We start from the raw sequence: 21,393 nt of genomic DNA, 5'->3' as shown, positions 1-21,393 counted from the left end.
AAATGAGATTCTTCAACTAATTTGCATTTCACCATTTTCTCACATAAAAATGTGTGTCTAAGTGGGACTTGTTTTATACCGCTGCATCTCATTGCATTCTTGACTTTTTTGTATTTAGTGTCAGTTGTCGGTATGCGAAAGAAAAAGTGAAAAAATAATGCTCAAGTTCTGTTTACGCTGAAAAATATTAAACACTAGTGGCAGCTCTTTTATCGTACTTTAGCAAATAGTCAAATTCATTGAGACAAAAAAAAACTGGAACATGGAGACAGGTTAAATTGCTCTACAAAAGAGTACTTGAAGTGTGTGGTTGAGAAGTTCTTTTACTCTGAAAGAAATATAGTTAGGGTGGCGCCAAGAATTGTGGATATGTGAAGAGTAACAGTATATAACATCTACAGAGAAACGAAACCATGTAGCAGAAAGCGTGTTGCTACAGAGGCCAAAGGACGTGAGTAAAAGGGTATTCGGTCTACCAACGGATATCGATTTCGGTTATATCAGCGCATTCGCATTTTATTGTGCTTTCAACACGACGATGCACATGCTTTGAAGCTTCGTCAAAGTGTCGTTTTACATGACATAATACCTTTCGCATCGTGATTCATTTAATGTATATGACTATTTTTTATTAGTTTCATTTACATTTTCTATTATGTTTTATACATATTTGGATAAATTATTATACATATTACCAAGTAAAATAATTAATTAGGAAAGCTTTTGGTATCAGTAGTATCAATATACCTCGATATATTCATGCTTTTGGATGATGTTAATTAATACCTGACAGAATAATCGCTCTTGTTTTGTAGTCGATAAACTTCTCGATAATAATATTTTACAATAATGTTTATCAAACTCCATTCACTGAATTGTCTGATAATTAACATGATTAATTGCACTTTTTTCGGTAACATAATTAACTAATTATAATTTTAATCATTTTTATTTATCGTTTTTCATTTTTATTCTTATTTATTACATATTAGCTTTAATAATTTATTTGCATTTGTAAATAATTTATTCTTGACAATGAAAATGACAAAGTTTTTGGTATGTTTATTGAAATAAAAAACATGTACAAAAATTAATCCAATGAACGTCGATTATTTGATGAATGTTTAATTGCAATATGGATGAATATTTAATCTGTATAAATGCATTTGGAGAAAGAAAAATAATGCTGTAAATAACTGTCTACTATATCAATGGTGGGTATTTATTGAACTTTGTTTATTTGATTACTCAATCAGTTATTTGATTAATTCCATTTTTTGGGATATAATAAACTGACTTTGAATATAACCAGCTTGATAGATGAATTTTAGCAATATTATTTTTCGATATATTAAAATTGATACATTGAGGAATGCGTAAAATAATGGTAATTTTTGACTATGTAAATTTTCCAATTGAAGTGTAAATAAATATTTAAATTACATGAATTTTATTATAATTAATTAATGAAAATTCTATTCGCTTTTTAAAGCTTTTAATTTAATCAGTTATTTTTATTTGAAAAGTATTTAGGTTGAATATGCATTATTCTATTATTTTACAAAAAATCCATTTGACTTTTTTAAATTCTTGGATCCACGCCGAATGAATTTAGCATTTATTACATTTCTTTGTTTCCCTTCTGAGAGTTGACTCCATAGATTTTTTTTTATTTTCCAAATTTTTCATTTCTTTCTTCAAAAAGAAGTAAATAATAAAATAATGAGTAAAATTTTGTTGCAAAGTTGAAGACATTTATATTACTTTGTAATTTAGAAATAATAATTGAAACTCTCGAGAGTAAAGAAATAAGGTTTTTTTCCACTGGATATATGCCAGTAATATTAGTTCACTCACATATTTATTTCGTAAATGAAAAATAAAGCTAAAGACAAAATTGTGAATTGGTCACACGAAAACCATGTTGCAGCCTCTGGGCGTAATAATCGATTATCTACGCAAGCAAAAATACAATTTCAATACAGTTGACCTAACATTTATATCTCTTTTGTATTATTTTATTTTATTTTGCAGAAAAATTGAAAATCTTTGGTTTTTTTTTTGTTTTTTTATAAAAATAAACCCGAAAAAAATATACCCTTTACATTTCAGAGATAGCAAGTACGTTCGGGTCAGAAAATACTGCATATGAGCTTTGAATATTTATTAAGATCTCAAGCATGCATTCCGGAATAAAATATTGTTAAAGTCAGGAGTAAAAGACAAGTTTTGAATAATAAAATGTTTAAAAGAAGATTCATGTCTTTATTATCAGTTAACTGTATACGTTACTGCGTGTAGAAAAGGTTTTTAAAAATGTATAGATTTATTTGATGAGGAAAAGAAGAACATTTGAAGAGAATAAGTGAGAAAGCAAAACAATATTGACATACTTTATGTTATTGACACATATGAGACATATGGATATCAAGTTTGGTAAACTTTCTTGTGAGCTTTAAATAAAATGTGTAATATCAAGCAAGTTTTATTCAACATTTACCATGTTGAGGGATAAAGTTTTTTATTTTTTTCTTCGAAAGTATAAAAAAAAAAAGTGTATGCCCTTTTTCTCATAGGGCAGAAATGTGGGAGTCAACTTTCGGAAGCATAAAAATATTTTCTGCAGTGTGGAATCGTTCTTTCGTTGAGATTTGTAACTGCGACATTAGTTTACTTTTTTTTATGTTTGAAAGTTTAAAAAAAGTTTTAAAAATATTTTTTTATCCATTTATATTCTCTATTCAATTTAGAAATTGATTTTTTTTGAAAAATATTTGTTTTTTATAATTTCAATATTTATTTAAATAAAATAATTTCTACTCAAATGCCATTTTTTTTCTCTCTTCAAATGATGAAAAGTTAAAAGTGGAAGGTGCACGAAAAAATCTTCAAGAATAATTTTCTCAAATTTTCACAAACATTACCTTTTCTTTGTTTAAATTTAATCAACAAAATGTAGAAGACCTACATTATTTTTTATATATTATTTGTTTAGCATAGAACCAATCGTAAATGAACTCGAAATCTAAAACGATTTAAGTAAACAGGCATTTTTGTTTGGTCTCCAGTAAATCTTAAGAGACAGTTGATCCAAGTCAGAAGTAGAAAAGGTCGTTGAAAGAAATATAAGACCAAAAAAGGTATTCTGCTAATCTTAAATCTAAATGGGATGGTAATCAGATGGATATAGAGAGACTTGTGTATTTCAAACCGATTTGATCAGACCAATTTCATTTCTGCCTTAACCATACCTTCGACATTTATTGAATCCCTTATTCTGTAATACAATGACAAACAGCACTAAAAAAAGAATTTATGTGCTTTCATTTTATACGTGATATTCAAGTGATTGGTGCATGGATAATTAAAAAGTTCGTTTGTTTAGTTGATTAAAATAAAACTTTTTTTTACATAGTAACTTAAAAACCGATTATGATGGTGTAAGAAGGAATTAGTGTTAATTATTAGAACATTTCATAACTCTCTCAAATCCATCATAGTTATTATTTTTAACAACTGATTACAAAGGAATTCTACAATTAGAGTAATTGATGTCTACAGATGATCATAAAGTTCGAAGTGCTTCAAAGGATTAGCCTTATACTCTGGAGAAACATCATTTTCATTTCACATTGATAACAAATTAATTTTGTAATAATAACTGCATTAATTTGGCGAATTTTTTTTATTAAAAAAGATATTAATTCATTATTAATTGTCTAAATCTAATAATAATTACAAAAGTAATTAGAAAAAGGCTATCTTTGACTCCTTTTTCATCCTCAGGCGTTTATAAAATTGGATTGATTACCATCCTAACTCTCCCTTAGGTCCAAGGAAGTCAGGTGTTGTAGTATAATGGAGTGAGTTCATTTTAGCCAGTATAGATTCTTACAGTGACTCCAAGAAGCAGGCAAAATTTTTTTTACACTTGCACATGACAGGACATCTCAAGCATATCACAGCACCATTTCAATGGTTTCGATAAAGTAAAGAAGTGAAGCTAACTGGACTTCAAGAAAAAACTCCAAGATTTCTAGAAATTTAAAAATGGCAGGTCCATCTCATGGACATGTATAATTGTACATAAGTCTCGAGATGAATAAATTGATGACATTTGTTTCGTTTTACAGAGATAAAAAGAGAATTTTCAAAATATCTCCTTGATAAGCTCTACTTTATTAAATAAAATAGTCCTTATTGAAAAACAATTTTCAAGTATCATTCAACTCCAGACCGATTGTTTCCATAAGAGTTTGTCACCATTCTCGAGATCCAAAAGGTGAGTTTCTGGATCTTACTTCTAAGGAAAATCCATTAAAATAGTTGAAATCAAATTTCATCGACCGAATGGTGTAGACTTGTAGAAATTGTATTTTATATGGTTTCAATGATCGAGTGTAAAGATTTGTATTAAATTTATGGAAACATCCAATATATAGACCATATTTTCTAGATTCAATTCTAAATTCTCATCATGTAGACTTAAAGAGCAAATCGTTAGTTTTCTTCAAGGATCATGATCCTGTGAGTTCTCCAACTTTTATATACCCAAGAAAATCCATATCGATAATCTTATATTATCATTTTCAAGTGATTTTATTACTTTTATCATCACATTACTATTGAATTGAAATATATTCTACAGATAATTTTATTATTAAAAGATAAATTAATAACAATAATCCAATAAATTGATAATAAAAATTTATTATTCTCTTTATGCTACACTAATTGAGATGTGCTACAGTGAATGAGCATAAACATGTTTAATGATGAATGCTGTAAATGAACCATAGATACTCACACATTTTAAAGTGAGTAAAAATTAACTACTGAGTGTTTATAATTTGATTACATCCTGCTTTGATCACACTAGAGCGAGTAATATTTTAACGTATTTGGATTTATATAGAAGTTGATAAATTTTTCTCTCATCAGTAATTTTAATTGAGAATTAACAGTGTACTCATAAATTGAGCTTCATCAATATTTTTTGTTCAGATAATTGATTTATTTAGTCAATACAATAATTCTTCTTCTCTCTATCTATTCTATTATTTAATCTAACAAATAATTAAATCTGATCAAATTTAAAGATGTAATATCAGAAATAATGTGAATAATATTTTATTGAAAAAAATAAAGGTTGAAAAGCAATCAAGATTCAATACTCGATAAAGCTAATATATTTTTGACTTTTGTTTGTAATATTTATGGAGGTTTTTCTCGTAAAGGCTGAAATCCGTGCCAATAATGGGCTGTTCGAATTCCAACATACGTTATTTGTATTACCGTTATCTCTCGAACAAGTTTGAACCCGCGTACCTAAATCCACTGCACCGATAATGACGTTTTGGTAGTGTACATGAGAATCTTCGTACATAGAATCTAGGAAATGCAGAGCTTACTATCGACTAGATTCTCAACGGGTTGCATCTGCATAATGCACCATCACTACCGAGGACTGGAGCTTACTGGTGCTAATGAAATTGTGCATTGCACCGTTACAGTTGGTGTTGTAATGACGTCCTTGGGCAGTCCGGCGTAGCTTCAGTCGTTAGTTTAGTGTACAGAAACACAGCTTATAGATGGTTTGGAATTAAAAACATTTTTTTTTCTAATAATTGATGCAAATATATATCGGAATTTATATCTTTTTTTGTAACCAGTACAGTTTTATATTAAAATTTGTAAAACTAGCGTTCAGAAAAATGCATTTTTCTGAACAAGGCATGCCTACCGTGTTGCATCAAGGTAGTATGGCCAAAATATAAAAATAAACCCAGAACAGTGAGTTTATTATTAGACTTGAAGATAAATATCCAAATTAATTACTTGGCAAGTTTGAGAATGCTTGAATGATTTTTATAATCACAAATCGATTATCGAATATCTTAGTTTTTACATTGACACAGTGGTTTCAATAGGAAACAATAAATTATTAATTAATTTATAAATTATTATTTATTAATAGGAAATTATTCGTTATTCTTCCGATGAGACCAAAATGGTTATATTTCGAAAAAACTTTGGTACATATAATAATGCATTAAAAAAAAGCTTAAAGTTTGAAGGATTTATTAATTTAATAAAAATGTATGTCAACGACCATTGCTACAAAATATTAATGATTAATTATGATATTTATACACTTTAAAAAATTAGTAGTTGAGTCCCATAGTTGGATTTACAATCCTACATTGATTTCTCATTCGACAAAAAAATAGTTGCGTCCTTTTCAAATTGAATTTTATATATTATTAACTACTATAAAATTGATTTAATTATTATTATTAATTATAATAACATTTAGATAATCTTTGTTACGCTATTTAAAATTTAAAAAAAACAAATGATCTGTTGATGATCCACACTGCTTTAACGCATTTTAATCTGTTATAAATAAATAAATAAATAAATAAATTATGACAAGTATTATGTAGCTTCAGATTGCATTGATATCTTTCTGTAAAAATATCACGAATGTAGAGCTGAGTGTAGAAGAGTTAAGGGTGAAAAAATGATGAGTCAACAGAAATGTAAAAGTTGAGTTGGACTTGTGATAGTTTTTGTTATGACAAGGTCCTCAGGCTATTGAAGGAAGTTTCATGGTTCCGCCATACAACTTTTATCTTCTACCTTTTAATCGATTTTCTATATTATTGAAATCATTACTTTGTTAGACAAACTAATGAATTTTTCATTGGCTCTTCATTATCAATTTAAAATGCGTTCCGCTCCTATCAATTGCTGTAAAGCATGACAAAAATTTAACGATTATCTTTCTCTCTTTATTTATTTCTTATCTTTTTTTATTTCACAGCTTGTTCGATCTTTCTTCTCCAGATCATTTAAACTGATTAAAGTTAAATAAAAAATCTGAAACTCTTAATTTTTGCTAATTTTTAGAACATAATGATAGTCACGAAAACAATTAAATACACTTCTACTTCATAATGAAACGAATTTTTTTTTTTTCAGGTATATTTATTTTTGTTACGTATTCAATTACTTGAAGAAGTTCAACTTGAAATTCAAATTTACCTTTTTTCATGATTTCCTCATCTTCTTATAGTTTAATTTTCTGTGCTAATGAAAAAGTTGATGAAGTTTTGGATTTGTTTTTTTAACAATATTACTAATAAATAGAGAATTACATAAATACTATTTAGATAAGAAAGATAAATAGTGCTAATACTGGATAACTTAAGTATAAAAAATGCTCAGCATTTCATTGTATTTAGACAGCTGTGAACTGCCATTTATTTACGAGTCACGAAGCTTGTTCGTCTTGAGAAAGTGTAAAATGGTGTATGCATGACATCGATCTTGGCACACATGAAGCTATTGTTTACTAATAGCAAAAAGTCGATGAACATAGTTTTTCTGCTTAGCACTTAAATTACTCTTTTTATCTTTAGCTCCAAGGACGAATAGTGAGTGAACTATTTCATGGAAATGAAAATTGTCTCGTCCCTTTTTTTTTCAAAGTTTATTCCAGGACATTAAAAATTAATTTTTTTTTATCTTTCAACTATAAAATGATGTTTTTTAGTCTAGTGGATCATCATGTCTGCACAAATAATTGGGGCATCATTGATTGACACAAATTCATTACTCATCATTTGTCAAGGAATGCTCTCAAGAGCTTAATTGAGTTAATTATGCTGTCGAGGCTTTAATTCTTTTACGATTTTATTCTGCTTAATTAAATAGCTCTTTTCCGTTAATTTATCATTTTATTTATGTAAATTTCCATTTATAATAAAAATGACTTATTTTTCTGTTCACAGGGGATATGGTGGGCTTGCAGAATATTAGAGGGTGAGTTTTATGAGTTTTTACTATCTTTAAGTCTTATATATTCTTGAAAAGCTCGTAAAAATGATTATTGTCTTACTGGGAGATCTTGTTATAAAAGACCCTACTAACTCATGTATAAGGAATTATTTTTGATTTGAGACGTCATAGTTAGTGTCTCGTGTGGTTGTGACAAGTGCACAGATTGCCACAATCTATCCGTAGACACGAGAGCGACCAAGACCTCATCTAACTGTCTGTGCAGCTTCTCTACAGTTTGTGACATTTCTCTTCTCTCGCGTGTTACCTCTATTTCCGATGAGTTAATTAATTCAGTGAACTTGGACACAATGGGGTTCGTCAATATCCTGTTCAGTCAAGGGTGTCATGACAATATCCATCAACATCATGATGATGACATCGATAGCCCTTAATCAATGACAAAGTATGTTATGTGTTTTCCAAGCAAATACTTTGAAGTGTTGCTAAATAAATTACGAATGTTTGCTAAGGGAAAAGACAAGTGTCAAGCAAACTAGAGAACGTGATTTTCAACTAATCGATATTCTGCATCAATAAATCGTCAGGATTCGTGCAAACTTTAGTTAGATATTCAGGAAACTTTGTCACAATATGGCGGATTCATTTTATAAGATGCTTCTACTGATGCTATTATAAATGATTTTAATTTTAAAAGCACTTTTTATCATTCTAATGGATTTTTTGTAACTCTCGTTGATCATTTTTTTAAATTATTGTCCAAAACAATTCTATACTGACTTTGACGGATGAATTATTTTTTCGTATCTCTATTTGTTATTACGAGGGTAAAGCGAAAATGAATAATAATGGATAATTAATTGAATTAAATATCATATTTCGTGGTGAAGTACTTCTAATACTCGATAAATTATTTTAATAAATAAATCAATAACCAATGTTATGTTTTAATCGATCAGGAATTTTTAATAGAAAAAAAATGTTGATATGAATATTCAATTTAAATAATTGGTTGTAAAAAATATTTTTCTCTTTTTTTTTATAACGTGACATAAAATAACAATTCACCTAATAAAACTATGTGGGATTGGAATGTACTAAAGTGAAAAAAAAAAACAATCTATAGGTAAATGCAATTTGTTAAAATGATAACATCTACGAGACTCAGTTTATTTTTATGATACTCTATACCAGAATTTTTAAAGTTCACAACTACTATATTGAACGGTGGATCTTTAAACTTGTCTAAAGTTTTTTAATCCACCTAACGAGAAGCAAAAATCCCTCAAGTATTCTTAGCACTGGTTTCTCACGAAGCTTAACTTTGTTCAAGTGTGAACATTTTATACTTGCAAATAGTGACAAATAAACGCTTAATTAAATACGTGTATAGATGTACATATATAAGTGTCGTAATCTCTAGAAATTAATTAACGGCTTGTATATGTTAAGCGGATTCAAGTTACTGTATCATTTCTCATAGCACAGATCACCCCGATTATTGGAAATTTCTAATGAAATGAAGTAATCAGTCGTTTTGGATTATTTATTTTCTAGAGTTGGAAATCAACTGAATTAAATTGAGAATAAAGTTTTTTTTTAAAAATGTAGTTTAATAAAATATATATGATTTTAGTATTGCTTCATACAGTTTATGTGTGGTCAATTGAAGTTATGATTTATAAAAATATTTATAACTTCTCATTTTATTTATTTTTTTTATTAAAAACATGACCACCGAGTAATATGAGAAGTAATATTTTTTTTATCACATATATGTTTTAAAATTCAATATATTCTTCATTGACTTCATTGAATTACATTATATATGAATTTTTTCACTGAAAAAAAGGGCATTATTTTATTTATAATTCAACTTGTTGAAAATATTCAAAGTGTTGAATTATATGTTGAATATTAAAATCATATTATTATCATTATTATTTCAATGTAATATCTGAAACCTAGAATATGCAACTGGCAATCGCCTAAAGGCCTCTAGTAAAAATAAAAATTAAATACAGTTTTTAAATTATTTTAGAATTTTAATTGAGATATTTCATTTCATAATTTTCTTTAGAAAATACATCAATATTTCGGACAAAAATTTATTCATTCAATGTGACTGCTTCTTTGTCAACTAGTACATTGATTTGATAATATTAAAAAAAAAAATCATTGCTTCAAAAAATTGTACCGTATTGAATAACTTTTTAGTAACTATTTTAAAATTCTATTTAAAATAAAAAATTTTCTATTTGGATAGAAATAATTTTTTTTTATATAAATGAAAAGTTTGAATTAATTACCTTTTTTTTGAATAACTCACAAAGCAGCATGTGAGTTTATATTTGAATAGAGAGAAAAATATATTTTATTAAACATTCATATTTTTTTTTTATTGCATGAAGACATAAATATTAACGATTTGCTTAACTATAAATTTTTATCACAATCGTCAAGTAGGTTTGTAGACTGCACGAGCAGTTCAATCTCTGATCAAATACACAGCAGCAGCAAAGACTCATCATTAAATCTCTAGCAGTGATACTTGAAGAGTTTTTGCTGCTAAACTATATAATGATGCTGTATGATCAGCGCAAAGTTACTGAACAATGAGGGCTTATGTTTCAACGAGTTGATCGCAATGTAACTTAATGAAAGGCGCGATATCTGATGAAGGATTGTTAATTACTCTCTTTATAGAAGCGATAGCATTTCTTGGAGAACTGCTATCCATCTCATAGTAAAATACCTTGATAAAGATTTTAAAAATCATGATAACACCATGTCAGCATTCTAGTCTTGGTATAATCAAGTTCCCAAGTGACATTAGTGTGATTAACAAAAAAAAAGGAAACAGAGCTATTATTTAAAATAAATGTTTATTACGTGAAAGGAAGAGGTTGGCATGGCTTGATACGAGTGATAACAGTCTGTAATGGGTAACAGTCGGGGCATTTATGGAGTAAAGTAGTCACGCATTAAGGCTTCCCCTTTGTCGTACTTTCCTTCATCATATTAGAGACTTTTGAACTCTGATCGACCAGCTTAAACTCCAATTACACCTACTCTCTTCTTCACCACCCTATTGTTTTATTAGATAACTTTTATATGAGGGCTACACGTCCTACATCAGTCTTGAAGATAAAATTGAAAAAAAAAAAAATACATTCACTAGATAAGCGTAATGAATAATGACTCAATGAAGAGTTATGAGTAGGCTGTTGGCTGTTGAGAAATTGCCTAGTCAGGGAAAATAAATGGAAGGCTTGCGTTTGATCGAGAAGAAGATGGCTCTTCACAGGAAGGAGAGGATGAACTAGAAGACGAAGAAGATCGAGAAAAAACAAAGAGTCTTAGTTCGTTAAAGGGCTCTTCTTTCTTCAAGGTACAAAGAAGAATGAATGAAGGGAATGGGGGTAAAATTCATTGAGTATGGTCGTTTCTTTATGTATTATCTTCCATCGCCATGGCAACATGTTTGTTAATTTCGTTCCAATTTTGCATTTACCCGCTCTTTACTTTTTTTTATAGATTTTCAGACTCTGTGATTATGCTAAAAAATTATTATTAGCCTCATCAACATCTTGAAAGGTGTTAGGGGAAAAAAAGGAGTCTTGGTGGAAATTAAGACTATAACTTCATGAGGTTGAATTAACTCCTCTTGAAATTTATAGTGCTGTTAGTTTATTGACGTAGGTATTTTATTCGAGAAAAATAAAATCGAAAAAAAAGGCTTGGATTAAGATAAAAAATACCATTCTAATTTTACTTAAATTAAATTGGTTGATAATGATGTTGGTGATGCTATTTAAAAATCATTTCCTGCACTATTTAGAATCTAGATGACTCATACAACTTCCTGATTCTAAATTTAAGTAAAATTGACTTATCAAATTAATGGAATATTTGACAGTCATTCAAAAATCGAAAAATTTCAGTCTAGAGACTGCTATGATGAATGTAGGGTTACTAAATTGGACTCAAGGAAGTTGACAACGTATAGTGTTTCAGAAAGGAACAAAATAATGAAATACTCTGCATCATAGTAATTAAAATAGCTCTGTTTATTCAAGTATTGTAGTTACTCTTACCAAGTAAGAATTATAATATTTGACTATTAAGACATTCATTTAGAGAAATGTAGATTTTAAAATAATTAAGAATTATAACATTAACTTGGTAAGAAAATCCATTATTTAGCATCAAATATCACTTAATTTTTTCAAATGATTATCAAAAATTACATAGTTAATTGTATGTAATACTTAAAATTAATATTTAAAAAATTTGTATAGTCTCAGAGAAAAAAAAAATGAATTCATCCAAGAGTTGTTTATTGGACTGAAAAAAAGTTTTTCATGTGAAAACGTTCTATGGACACATATAACTTTGAATAAAAATTGCTTTCCAAAGGAGAAAAAATGTTGAGCAATAAAATTAATTAAAGCAGAATTTTAGTCATTCTTTTTATCCATCTCTGGCTACAGAATTAATGAATTAATTAAAAACAAACAAATGTTTTTTTTTTTTTCGTCAACATAATTAATTTTTATCAAACTAAATTTAATTTTCACGTAGGAAATTTTAATTTTTATTATTATAATGTTTTTAAGTAACACATAGGGAAACGAATGTAGTTGGATATAAAAAAAAATATTCTAAAAGTAGATAAAAGTAATTATAGGAGATAATAGAATGATAGGAATGACGTTGTTACTTCAGGAGAATTTTACGAAAGCCTTGTTAAAGTATATACGTGTATAAATGACACTAAACACTAGTTTTAGGTCCCAGGAAATCAGAGGGAGTGTATTTAGCAGCTGTCGGGTGAATAAAATTGTGGATCGTAGCGTCGGGTTTGCGTGAGCAGAATCAATTATCAACTTCAAGGCGATTCCAATTCCAACGGCATTTTAGACAATTCCTTTGGCTTTATCGTACAACCACATTGGCATTGGAGTGCACTAACCTCTAAAGACCTCAAGTCTGTCTCTTCTGAGATATTCATAGAAATGTTTCAAAGAATCCAATGGCTATACGTATGTTGTTTCCCCATAGATGTGTGCGTTAGAGGGGATTGACGATATACGACTGGAAAGGAAGCGTCGGTTATTTATATCTTATTCTAACTAACCAAAATTTCTTCTATTTATATTGAAAATAATACACACGAGATAAGTCTAAGCTCTTTACGTCTTTCACTCCACTACTTTTTCTTCGCAAAAAATTCATTGTTTATTTTCATGATGATGAAGGTCAAAGTTTTTATGATGTTGATGAGAATCATCTCAATTAAATTGATTGTAATAAAAAATTTTATACTCACATTTTTCATTTGGGGGATTTTTAATTTCCTATTAGGAACCAGTGCTTTTTGAGTGATTAATATTGTTGGAAACTGACGTCAATATCAATGCAATATTGGTGCTAATTATTTCATATGACTCTAGATAATTATACATTATTTACAACGAATTTCAATTTGTTATAAATTAACAAAATTAAAAGATGACAGAAATACGGATTTTAATAAATGAAAAGTTTGTCGTCAGAGCATAAAGTGCACCCAGATCCATTTTTGATTTTATGTTGCAAATGAAAGTTATTTATAGTTTATAATTAAAGTAATGTTATTGTTTACAATTATTACGGATGAATGATGGAAAAGAGATATCAATTGCATGTTGATTATCGAATGGAATCTTTAATTATTAGTAATTGCATTTATTATTATTATTATTCCGGTATAAAAAAATGTTATTAATATTTCAATTTTATTACTTGGAATTTATTGAAGTATTATTGTTAATAATACTTTGATTTATTTCAAATGTTGAACGATTAAACAAAATTATTGATCAATTTTTTTTTCTCGCTCTAAAAGGGAAATGATTAGTTTCCAAAGTAGAAGTTTAAATGGATGTAACTTTGAGTTTGTATTGATTCCAAATTATTAACAGAAAATACCTGAGAGTGATGATTATCATATCAATGAAGTATTTTCATATAAAATGCTTCGCACGTAGACTACGCATTCACATTCTTTGTCAGCAGTTATCTTAAACTTCACCATTTCCGTAACTCAACTTCTTAACCCAGTTTACCCTTTGTAACTGGTGTAAAGAGTGAGTTTAAAAAATTCTCCTATAGTTAAGTACCAAGTTCAGTAAAGAAGAAAGCCATTAAGTGCACATAATATGGAACGTGATATTGGGGTTTCGTATACAGTAAAAAATAAGTCGAAAAATAGATCCCGTAAAAATGAGAGGAGAGAAAAAAATGGATTTAATTAACTTTTTGTCGGTTAATTAACTTTGTCGACATAGTAGGCGTGAGTCAATTAACCAACAAATTCCCCGAGTTTTTCTTAAAATAAAAAAGGAATGCCGCCAACAATAGCAGTAGTGTAAAGAAGAAAAAAAATTCCACAAACCGAGAGGCACTTATTCGCATTTTATTGCTATGAGACATGCAGTAGCGATCGTACAACGCACTAGAATGTGGATATCCGAGGCTTGGAGACTTGGAACCAATTTCCGTGGTAGCTCCATTAACGACAGAATGTGCGATCGGGGGCGTCGTAACTGTAGCAAGTTTTGGCCCCTTCTGGGTCACTTTTTCTCGGGATAACGGCAGTTTATTTCAACAAACGCTCGGTCTAGTCGCCAGAAATTTTTCAATGGCTGACTATAAATTTTATACCAAATCGTTTTAAACTTCACGCTATTTTTAAAGATTTTTTGAGATAATTTTTAACGATAAATCATTGCGCGAATGTTACTCGTAAGATGTTGTTGCCTGAAACTTTCGACATTTTTCAAAGGATTTGGAGAATTCATATGTCAATTATTTTTCTCAAGATAAATAATGATAAATAGCATTTATTTATTTACTTATTTTGTGCATCTAACTAGTGAATGAATTTCTGGGCGTTAAAATAAATATGACAGCTAAAAGAATTTGAATTTTTTATACGAAAAAATGTTGATTGATTATCTGAAACTAATTGGAAAAGGCAGCCTTTTTCTTTTATTAGACTACTATTAATTTTTCTTGAAAAAGAGTATAAGAGAGGTAAAAACTCTTTTCTAATTCCTTTGAAGGGAATTTGTTTTTTTTTTTGCTAAAATTCTCTCAAAGCTATTAAAAGGTTTGATTCACTCTTCAAAACCTTTCCTTTCTATTTAACCCTTCTAGTACGAATTACGATAAAGCACCTTTCTCTTCACGTCACATTCAATCACTGCGCCGTAAATCCACACAAACGAAATTTATCGCTGGTCCAATATTTACAAGCACGGGGATAGTAGTATTTATCTGACGTGATTACAGGCTTCGGGCGGGAACTAGAAATCTGTGTTGCCAAGAATTATACCCTCTTCGATTTTTTTTTTTTTATAAAAATTTTTTTTTCCCTCGATGCTCACCAAATACTCTTTATTTATTTACTTTATCCTACTTTTTTCTATCCCTTGTTATTTTTTTCTTTACTCTGCTGCACCATCAAAATGAATTATCTCACGTGCTTCAGCAACTTTTGTCACGTTGAACATTATATACTCACAATAGCTGCACAATTCAATGTAGTAATTTTTACATATATACACAAACTTTGCTAATAATAAATAAAGTTTATGTTACATATTTTTTATTTTAATCGTTAAATCAATAATTTCTCTCAAGAAAAATTATCAATAAATTCCAACAGAATGTTAATCACTAATTTTTTGTGTTTTAAATTAGAAATCAATTTACTTGAAAGATTGATAAAAATTGAACTGACATTGAAATAAAAAAAATTTGCGCAAAAAATTTCTAGTTAATCCTAAAAAATGTGTGTTTTAAATAAAAAGCTTTCATCATAAATACTTATTTCAAAAAAACATACACGATATTAAAGTACCAAGAAAAAAAAAAAAACTTTAACGAGAAAATATTTTCAAGGTAGTTAACTTACAAAGAAATATATTTTTTATTCTTTATACACTTTATTTTTCTGCAAAAAAAAAAAGAAATAATTCAAATACATACATCAGAAGTACTTGATGAAAAATAATACCAATGCAGATGTACAAAATAGTCTCTTCAAATAGTCAATAATGAAAAAAGGGAAAAAAAGGTTGGTAAAAAGTCAGTAGTAATGTTCACTAAATAGACAACAGTAATGAATTGAACAATCGGATGGTAATAAACTCGGTTAAATTAGATATGCAAAAGTGGTATTATTGAAAATTTGATAGAAGCATAAATTAACATGGTAATCAAATCTATCAAATGAATGGCATATAAACAGACAAAAGAACATACATATCTATGTATATAGAGCGTAAAGCAAACGCTTACGACACGTTTTGCCCCATTGCATTCGATGACGTCAGCCTTGAATCTTTAACAGTGGATCAATATTCTTTGAAGCGTAATATTCGCAGTAATATCTTTTGAAAAAGACCCCTTTGAGCGATTGTAGAGGTACTCTTTAATACTCTAAATTCGTTGATACACCGTGACATGAAAATGCTCTGATAGTTTCAAATTTAAAAAGTACACTTGAATCTCTTATAAGATACATCCGAATAAGTTTTGTTCATTCTTATAAAACATACCGAGGATTCTTAAATGAGGAGAGAAAGCTCTTTCCTTTCTATGTGAAAAGAGACACATCACGACCGCATGAGGTCATACAAAGTTCATGGATCCAGGAACATCTTGGCGTGACTCCAACACTACTTCAAGCCAATCGACTTCCACAAGATAGTCCAGCAGAAAACACACGTCATGCTATATTTCTTATGGCAGTAGTTGTCGTAAGAGAGCTAGAGGAAATTTTTAGAAAAATTGTGTGTCGTTCCCAGATGCACGATTCATCAAGATTAGGGAAAAGTTAAAAGTGTGTTGTTTTAACAAAAATATTTTCTCCAGTTGGATCAACAATTCTTACAATTGAGATCAACGCTAAATCCTTTTAGTACACATGAGAAAAAGAGAAACATCATTTTACATAGAAACTTGGTATACTCTGGGTATAAAGGGTGATGAATAACGAACAATATAATGGATGATGGGCTTCAAGGTGTTACGAACATACATCAAAACTATATTATCCACACCCGGCTATTGTTAATCGAATGTGAAATGTTGTGTACGTGATAGACCGATGGAAGTTCCAAGATTAGATGCCATATTCTCTGATGACGTTCATACGATCGATATTTTAGACCGTTTACCGTCCAGGATAAATTGAAAATCAGTTATTGTATTGTTAAGTATTTAAATAATATTAATGGAGAATGGAGCAACTCCATTTTTAAATAGAACAATAAAGTTATATAATTGATAAAAATATTCTAGATCAACTTTAATGAATTCATTAACTTTATCTTTTGGTATTGAATTAAAAATTAGAAATAATTCAACAAGACAAATTTTTTTCACACTCATTAAAGATAGTATCTTAGGAATTTTCTTTATAAAGAATTTTTCAAATAATTACATGAGACCATGTTAAAACGTCGTATAAAATGTCAATTAAATTTTGTAATTGAGCTGAAGTAATGAAGTGGTGTTGATTACTTGTCTAGTAGGTTATAACACTTTAAAATAATTTGATTAGAAAATTGATGGAAAATTTCATATTACTTTGTATTATAGAGGAAAGTGGTTAAAAGAATAAATATTTTAATAAATTAATCATCAGATATCAACAAAGTATTAATAATAAATTAGAATATTAATCAAAAAAAGTTTCGTTAAATTAATCAAAGATTAAACAAAGATTAAAAATAGCAATCTTTTATAAATTTACTCTCAGCTGATAAGTATTTTTCATGTACAAACAAACAAGCTTTCGAAAATAAATTATGCATCTACATGAACTAACTTCATCAATAATTTATTTTCCATTGCTTTGACTTTATATTACTTGGACTTTATTTAAGTCAAACGTAAAGTCATTCAATTAAACACTTATTATTTTATATTTAAACAACTTTCTTTTTTATGATAATAATAATAATAGTGTTCTGAGAAGTCATTTTAAAAAGCAATAATACAAACTATCTTTATTTAAAAAAAAAAACTATGAAGCTTCGCTCATTATCATTACAAGTTGGAATAAAAATCGAAATGAAGCTTCAACTTCTGATGTTAAATAGTAATATAATATCAAAAGAATGGAGTAAAAAACACTTTACAGAAAAATGAAAGTATTCTTCTTTCGTTTTAATAAATGACGAGAATTGATAATTAAATATAATAAATTTGATGTTATTTCAAATAGTGTTGGTGTTTTTACCACTACAAGTATATGGTTCTAACTTGTAGTCTTTTGTGGTCTGTTGTAATTAGAAACTTCGAGACCCTATTGTGGAATTTTGTCACTTGCTCTACATAATCCTGAAGCTAAGCTCCTATAGATGACACCCGGCGACTGCATGCTGATCGTAATTGTGGTCACAACACGATACTAAGCCACAACCACTATTCCCTGTCTCATCAACGGCATAGCTACCGCTCATGATTTGTCCATCGTCATTCTCGATATCACTGATAATTAATCATATAGGCATGTTGGTGTTTCAAATATGCTGTATTAATCTATTATATACCACCATTCTCCACTATCTTTTATTTTTATAAATATACCTTTTATCCTGACGTGTATACATACATGTTTAGAATCACAAAGACGTTGTTTCAATCAACAAATAATACAAACAAAAAAAGAGTTACCTGTTGGAAGTCATGAAAAGGTCGACTGCAAAAGGATGACAGCTTAATAATAATCCTCCAACTAACACGTGAGTTTTAACACGCTTTTACACGTAAACACTTGGTCAACACATTTTCAAAACACATCTTCTAAATGCAAACACTCAACTATTTCATAGTGTTTTTTTTTTTAACTCAGTTATTTGCATTTTTATGGATGTTTCGTTAGATACGATTTTATCAATCTCATTGGCTGATAAAAAATCATCAAGTAAGACTTGAATGATTTTTATTGACAATTGATGTCTTCAAATATGTCAATCATTGAAATAGCATCTGTCTTTAGGAACGTAACAATAATGCTCAAGTGATGTCAACCCACTCCACCTGACTGCGTGTCAATTTTTATTTCACATTTCGTTTTATGCTCGTCATTCTCATATTTCGGAGTGAAGGACCAATCTCCAATTTGATTGGACAATAAAGTCCCAACATTGTCGACATGTCCAGGGTCATACACTTTTACGAATCATTGCAACATCTGTAAAAAGGAAAAAAAAAAAAAGAGTTATATGAGTTTTATTTAGATGAAATGGCTCAAGAGGTAAAAGAAGAGAATGAGAAATAATATCAGAGTTATATCAAGATAAGGAATAATTTAAAAAAGTGTTGACATAGCAATTTTTTTTGTCAGTTCAAAGACAAATTAAGAGCGGCAATAGCTTGTAGTGATAAAAGAAAGGAAAAACATGAAAGCGTTGTTAATTAAAGGCAATAGTTTATCAGCAAAGTGGCAAATCAGCATTTCAAATCCACAAATCAACCTCTTCTTGTTAACGTGTTCATGAGTTAATCGTGGTATTACGAAGCTTAGAGTAATTAAATAAAAACATTCGTGAAATCTTTACCTCAATATTGTAGAGGAAGTCATTTGTTTATTGATTAATAAAATGTTTATTTTATTCAACAAAACAATTGTGAAAAAATATTACAAAAATTTTCTACAACAATCAGACAATTTTTCCATAGCAATTAAATTTGCAAAAAATAAAATTGATCAAGGACTATTGTTTATTATACAACGAAAAAATACAATAGAAAAGTAGTGGTCATTTATTCAGATATTGTTTGTTTTATTATTATTTTTTTTTTTTTTCCTTTAATACACAACTTTTTGTATATGAATTCAATTTGATGAAAATATTTGCATTAATGATATTCTACTAAGCACCATAAAAAGAGTAAAAATTTTTTTTCTGATTAAATTGAAAAATATTTCGTCTATTTTGTACAGGATAAAATAAGTCAGGTCATTGGCATTTTAAAAATATTCATTAAAAACTAATATCCTTCTATTAAGTACAGTTGGGAACTTTTTTGCTCGCGCAAAATAAAATTTAAAACTCTTAAATTCTCTTGGTATTAAATGATGGTGAAAATTCGAATGTAAAATACGAACAAACGATGAAAAGCTTGTGGCAGAGTAGAGATAGAACTGAAGAATAAGAGAAAAATCAAATGAACGTACCCTGAGGTTTTGGATATAAAAGTAGCATAGGGCATTTTGGATAATGTAAAACACAGTTGGTCAGAACGAGTGTAACACTGGTAATAAAGCGATTAGTCACACACTACGAAAGTTAATGGTTACTTTGGGGCCCATCACACATGGGTGGACACGATATCCGCGTGGTTCAACACGTTCCCTCGTTTGAGTTGGAACGTGATGTCGACAAGTACGTCGTTTCCATTCAAGAGTCGCCGATGGACTGCGCGTTGGTGCGGTGGCGCAGAGATGTGGGAGCGTCCGATCACTGGGGATAGGAAGCAGCAAGCGAGCAGAAGGGTGAAGTGGGCAAAAGGATCATCCCTCTTTCTCGCTCTTTCCGTTGCTTTGGTTCTACATTCAGCTTTTGGCTTGCTTATATCCCGTTCCACTCAGTTCGTCCACGCGCCCCTAGCTCTTTCCGCATCGTTGCAACTGGAAACTTCGAACTTGCTCTCGTCTATCATTCTATATCTATCCATTCCTTCTTCTTTGGTTCTTTTCACTCTCGTTCGTTTTACCATCTGCCAAGCTCTATCTCACCCTCTTCGTTGTCACAATCTCATTGTCTTTAGCTTTAAGAGACGTAGATTTCTAATTTTACTTTCAATCTAAGGTGACGCGAAAATCCTTAGATTATCTTGATCCTTGGTTTTGTGCATCATTGAATATTTTTCCAATTAAAATGAGAATTAGGATCCGTTGTCATATCATTCTCGAAGCTTCAATCGTGAGATATTCAGTTCTAAACTCTTTAGGTACCACGTCTGGAGATTAATGGACGTTTTTTTGAGGAAAAACAGAAATTTACGAACTACGCTAAAATTTGATAAATAGAACAGAGAAATAAATTTTAGATTAAGACAAGTTTCTTTGGAGTTTGTAATAAAATTTATTTTAGCTGTGTTTAATTTTATCGGTTTAAGAAAGATATTCTTTAAATATTTAATCATAACTAGGATGAAGAATAAAGTTGAATGATTGAAATTTTTTTTTTTTTATTACTCTTTACTATAATTATCTTTTAAATAAATCAACATGAAAATTTAATCATTTTATTTCTTTTTGAAGAATTTCAACAAGTAAAGTATTTTGTTGTTTATTTAATTTTCTTTAAAAAAAAAAAGGTTATAATAATAGAATGAGATCAGTTTGAAAATTTGTAGACCTAATTTGTGATAAGGGCAATGTGTCAACGTCGTGTGTCGTTTGTGTGTGTGTGTATTTAAAGAATAGAAGATTCAATATAGCATTCATTAAAAAATGAAAATTTCCCACACGTCCTTCACAGAGAAGTGAAATGTCAAAGTTGACCTGTTTCATGATTTTGT

General features: G+C 29.0%; 1 protein-coding gene across 1 annotated transcript in view; it reads right to left on the bottom strand.

Moving 5' to 3' along the window:
* Positions 1-20,272, bottom strand: part of LOC118072452 (protein artichoke-like) — a 34,672-nt gene extending 14,400 nt beyond the window's left edge. The window contains exons 1-2 of the mRNA XM_035092340.1: positions 20,045-20,272; positions 18,538-19,057 (exon numbers count right to left, since the gene is read on the bottom strand). The gene's annotated coding sequence lies outside the window, so the exon portion shown is untranslated. The remainder of the gene's footprint in view (positions 1-18,537; positions 19,058-20,044) is intronic.
* Between the last annotated feature and the right edge of the window lie 1,121 nt (positions 20,273-21,393).

Source organism: Chelonus insularis, unplaced genomic scaffold, assembly GCF_013357705.1.
Source record: "Chelonus insularis isolate UGA/USDA-ARS -01 unplaced genomic scaffold, ASM1335770v1 contig_93_pilon, whole genome shotgun sequence".
In the NCBI taxonomy this organism is placed as follows: Eukaryota; Metazoa; Arthropoda; class Insecta; order Hymenoptera; family Braconidae; genus Chelonus; species Chelonus insularis.
This window is presented reverse-complemented; position numbering and strand designations above follow the sequence as displayed.